Consider the following 5,591-nt stretch of genomic DNA (forward strand, 5'->3'; position numbering starts at 1 on the left):
ACATACCATGTCCCCTTTACCTTATTTTTATTTTCTTTCCCCCATTATAGATATATGAACATTTATAATTGTGGAAGTGCAACCTGAAACACAGGAAATAGAGTCCGAGGGAGACCCCTCACTGTACTTCCCTTCATCCGACACTTAGACACCTAAAAATGGCAAAGAGAATTTACGGAAACGAAACGTGTCCTCGCAGCTGAGACGATCTCTTGGCTTCTGCTTCCTGTAATCAGCTCCTGTCTCCCCAAACTGAAGTGGTACTCTCCAAGAACCACATCTTCCGTCATTTGGGGAGTCGTGGTGACTGTGAAGGCACATTTAGTACTTGAAAAGTGTCGTCGCTGTCGTGGAAGCTCCTGTGAAGTGCTAACCATAAGGAATGTGAGACAAGAGAATGATGTTTGTTGTGTTTGTGTAGATTTATGGCGAAACCTTGTGGTTTTGCTCTTGTTATGCCAGCAATTGAGTGGCTGAACTCTCTGCTTAGTTTTATAATTAATGTTCAAATGAAGAGAACTTATTTTCTGCCCTCTTTGTAAAGCTTGAACAGATTTTTGCCTCTTGAATTACACCTCATTCCGGCCCTCTGCGCGGTCCGAGCGAAGCAAAGCTTTCATCCTTGATTTTTATTTTCTTCCTAATGTGGTTGGGTGATTTGAATCTCATGCAATTTATCAGGAACATATCCATGATATATTTAACTTAAAAATGAAATGAAAAGAAAAGTCATTTTTTCATATTTCGTTAAAATTAAGCACATCCTCACAATTTCTCATTATAGTAATAATGCAAAACATTTGTAAATTGTGAAGTATTTACATACCATTGTAACTGTTCTACTGCCTTTAATCAATACTCATTTAAATTAAACAAGTTGTATTACTTTTTCCCCATGTATTACATTATATTTTAGGTCGAAATGTGACCTGGATGTGTTTTTGTGAGATTCACCCAGCTGATGGTTTGCTTGCCATGTTGTTTTGTGTAGCATTAATCACTGGCCCCCTGAAAGCAACTTGTAATATAGAGACTTACGCGTATATGAGAGGATACTATCTATTTAATCGGTAGAACCCATTCAAGCTAATCTTTCAAATCAAGCGATTTTTCGAATGTAATCATAACGTAATAAATAAGCAGAATCTCTTTAAATCTGAAATGCTGCTACCTATGTCTTTCCTCTGCCTTATCAGATGAAGTGAAGTTTTGAGTATTTGTTTGTAGAGCTGTTGTTAAAGGGCTGATTTGTTTTAGTTTTTTTTTTTTTGTTGAAAAGTCCTCTGTTCATCAATAGGCTCGTAACACATGCTGTCGGTACAGGCCTGTAAGTGCTGCTGCATCATGTAGCTGTTTCCATCCCAGCCCTATGAGATGCAAATAATCAATGTCATAGGGCTCATGGAAAACCAAGTATCCTATATAGGACATATTATGAAGCGATTTCTCTTGTGAACAACAAAAGACTATCTCTGTTTTTGTTGTGATCAGTATCAGTGGATGGTCAGTGGACAGACACCATGCAAAAGAAAAGAAGCAGGGATCAATTAAATATCTTGAAATGAAGAAACTGTACATCTTGATATGCAAACACTAAAAAAAATATTCATGAATGTTGCACAAAATCTGTTAGCAGAATGGTGGGTGAAGGTTTAAAACAAGCACAACTTGTTTACTGAGATGTCAGGGACAGATTTCTCAGTGAAGACTTATTTCTAGAGCACTTCTCATAAGCACCCATGTGCCCTAGACCTAATCAACAGCACTGAGTACCACTTTAAAAAACTGAAGCGTTTTCTCCCTACCAAGTCGATCTATATGCATGTACAAATGATGAAAATCAATAAAACTTTTTATCTGGACATGACTTAAGACTGCTTTGTTTTCCTAGTGTGCATGTGTCTGTTACACATAAAGTTGTCACAGTAAATTAGGGCTGCGGTTGTATGATTCTGACATTTTGCTGGCCTAGATTAAACTTCTGCATGTGGAACGATGTGATGTTTAGATCCACCAGTGTTTTTTATGGTGTGAAGCTGATGATCTCTCTTTCTTTTTTGTTAAGATAAACAAGTAAACATGCTTTCAGGGTTTTTCGCCCTAAGAGGGCATCTGGAAAATTTCAGTGGCTATCAAATAACATGCCACAGATGATATCTATCAAGCTTTTGTTTAATGTGGAATATTTCATTAAGTTCATAGCTTGCAAAAAAAAAAAAAAAAAATCTAACTTCAATAGAACTCCACTGAAACGGTTTTCTAAGAGCGTAGGAAAGGCAAAACACTGTTTTAGTGATGTACACTAAAATATTTCCACCCTATTCCACTAAAAAACTCAAGTTATGTTGCTGACTTAATTTAAGTATAATCAAATTTGGCTATCCAACTTAATGTATACTAAACTGACTGAAAAAAATCAAGTTGAATCTTGTGCAACTTCATAAGAACTTTATAAGAGAGCTCAACAAAGTCACAAATAGTGCTCAAATTTTCCAAGAAAGAAAATGTTGCAATCAAAAGTCAGTTCTTCAGTTTGTGCCTTCATTTGGTTGTCAAGTCATGCATGCCTATGACATCAGCATTTTCACCTTTTTTTTTTTAAGTCTACACTGAAACGATAATGGTATTGTTTTCAAAAACATACTCTTTGAAACCTTTTTTCCAAAAGGTTATAAGGTAAAGGTATAAATGAATTGCAAAAACGCATAAAAAGTGTTACAGTTTTAGTCGAAAAAGGCTGTCATGTAAATGGCCCTTAGTTTTCTTTGTCCCTGTGTTTAGTTTGACCTAAGCTGTGTTCTGGCCCACTATATCCTCGTTCACTATTCCCTGCGTTAGGGAGTTACGAGTGCACCGGAAGGGCTGCCGCTTTTGCGTTTGTGCCGTTTAATAATTATTGGAAACTTAGCAAACTGGCAGCTCCAGTAGTTATGAAAAGATTTATCTTGAACTTTGTAGTGGAAACTAGCTTGTATAAACCTTAACTAAACTATTTAATAATCAATTAAGGGAATTTATACCTGTAACAATGTTTACGATTCAACGGAAACTGGCGAACATTTAAAGAATTTACTCACAAAATAAAACAAATACAAAAACAAAAGTATAAGCCAGCAGCCCACAATGGGTTGCTGGCTAAAATCAGGCCTGTTCCTCTCGAGATCTAGACTGTCGTCGCTCCTCCTTTTATGCTTCCGCTCCTCCGTGGAGAGATATGAGACTGGTTCGTCACGCAGGCGCAGGTAGTCCCATTCCCCCGTGTACTCTTCCTCCCATTCCCCCGTGTACTCTTCCTCCCATTCCCCCGCGTACTCTTCCTCCCATTCCCCCGCGTACTGTTCCTGCCATTCCCCCATGTACTCTTCCTCCCTTCCCCCACGTACTCTTCCTCCCATTCCCCTCGTGTACTCTTCCTCCATTTCCCCGCGTACTCTTCCTCCTATTCCCCCGCGAACTCTTCCTCCCATTCTCCCGTGTACTTTTCCTCCCATTCCCCCGTGTACTCTTCCTCCCATTCCCCCGCGTACTCTTCCTCCCATTCCCCCGTGTACTCTTCCTCCCATTCCCCCGCGTACTCTTCCTCCCATTTCCCCGCGTACTCTTCCTCCCATTCCCCCGCGTACTGTTCCTCCCATCCTCCCATGTACTCTTCCTCCCTTCCCCCGCGTACTCTTCCTCCCATTCCCCTCGTGTACTCTTCCTCCCATTCCCCCGTGAACTCTTCGTCCCATTCCCCCGCGTACTCTTCCTCCCATTTCCCCGCGTACTCTTCCTCCCATTTCCCCGCGTACTCTTCCTCCCATTCCCCCGCGTACTCTTCCTCCCATTCCCCCGCGTACTCTTCCTCCCATTCCCCCGCGTACTCTTCCTCCCATCCCCCCGCGAACTCTTCCTCCCATTCCCCCGTGTACTCTTCCTCCCATTCCCCCGTGTACTCTTCCTCCCATTCCCCCGCGTACTCTTCCTCCCATTCCCCCGCGTACTCTTCCTCCCATTCCCCCGCATACTCTTCATCCCATTCCCCCGCGTACTCTCTCCTCCCATTCCCCCGCGTACTCTTCCTCCCATTCCCCCGCGTACTCTTCCTCCCATTCCCCCGCGTACTCTTCCTCCCATTCCCCCGCATACTCTTCCTCCCATTCCCTCGCGTACCCTTCCTCCCATTCCCCCGCGTACTCTTCCTCCCATTCCCCCGCGTACTGTTCCTCCCATTCCCCCATGTAGTCTTCCTCCCTTCCCCCGCGTACTCTTCCTCCCATTCCCCCGCGTACTCTTCCTCCCATTCCCCCGCGTACTCTTCCTCCCATTCCCCCGCGTACTCTTCCTCCCATTCCCCCGCGTACTCTTCCTCCCATTCCCCCGCGTACTCTTCCTCCCATTCCCCCGCGTACTCTTCCTCCCTTCCCCCGCATACTCTTCCTCCCATTCCCCTCGTGTACTCTTCCTCCCATTCCCCTGTGAACTCTTCCTCCCATTCCCCCGCGTACTCTTCCTCCCATTCCCCCGCGTACTCTTCCTCCCATTCCCCCGCGTACTCTTCCTCCCATTCCCCCGCATACTCTTCCTCCCATTCCCCCGCGTACTCTTCCTCCCATTCCCCCGCGTACTCTTCCTCCCATTCCCCCGCGTACTCTTTCTCCCATTTCCCGATAAAGAACCTTTATTTTTAAGAGTGAGGGGCAGATGTCTCATAAACTGGACTCATTCTGTACTTTACTTTTACTGTACATTATCCATTTAATTTATACCATACAAGCAGTGACAAAAACATGAAAGCAATAATGTAAACCCATACAGTAAATAAAAGGTATATACAGATAATATTTTAATTTCATGTGAAAATATTTTCTGCGTTAATGACGACACTTGAAGGAAAATGGAACGTTTGTCGTTGGTTCTTCCATTACGTACTTCATTATGTAATTTTTATATGACCTTGAATGAAATGAGAACAGCCGCAAAAAGGAAGAACATAGAATTTAAAACATTTTCTCATAACTGAATGCTTTGGCTGCTTGATAGAGAGGAATTATCCTGTCAAGTGGCAACATTTCATTCATTTTTTGAATTTTACTTATGCATATTAAACAATTGTAATTATATTGGCAGTAGCGATGCAATGACTAACAAAGTTTTCAAATAATTAAATTTGAAATAAAAGTCCAGCAATTAAAAATAAAACAATGTAGCTACAACAGAATCTACAATCAAAAGAAGCTACAATCTTTTTTATTATTGGCGTTGATAGTTTAGTAACCTTTAACATCAATGGAACCTTTGCACGAAAGGTTCTTTATATTGGAAAAAGGTTCCTTAGGTTTTCTAAAATGTTCTTCACACTAAGAAAAATAGCTTCTTGTAAGTACTGATCACTGAAAGGTATTTTGGGGAACCGAAATGGTTCTATGGCATCTGCAAAAAAAAAAACTCCCATTGTAAGCTTTATTTTTAAGAGTGCAAGTACATCATTCACACATTCACATCATCTTAGAACTCATTGTTGCTTCATAGCATTCGCTAAAAGTACTTGAGTTTTCTCCTAGTACATTGAACCCTGCGATTGATCTGACTTTATTGGAATCAAGGTTTTT

General features: G+C 41.8%; 1 protein-coding gene across 9 annotated transcripts in view; it reads left to right on the forward strand.

Annotated features, from left to right (window-relative positions):
- map7b (microtubule-associated protein 7b) overlaps nucleotides 1-1,867 on the forward strand; it is a 45,689-nt gene extending 43,822 nt beyond the window's left edge. For all 9 annotated transcript variants that reach the window (XM_077218874.1, XM_077218868.1, XM_077218869.1 and 6 more), the window contains one exon: nucleotides 51-1,867. The gene's annotated coding sequence lies outside the window, so the exon portion shown is untranslated. The remainder of the gene's footprint in view (nucleotides 1-50) is intronic.
- The last annotated feature ends 3,724 nt before the right edge of the window (nucleotides 1,868-5,591 follow it).

Source organism: Siphateles boraxobius, unplaced genomic scaffold (assembly GCF_051911475.1).
Source record: "Siphateles boraxobius isolate OS27281-9 unplaced genomic scaffold, OSU_SipBor_1 77, whole genome shotgun sequence".
Classification (NCBI taxonomy): Eukaryota; Metazoa; Chordata; class Actinopteri; order Cypriniformes; family Leuciscidae; genus Siphateles; species Siphateles boraxobius.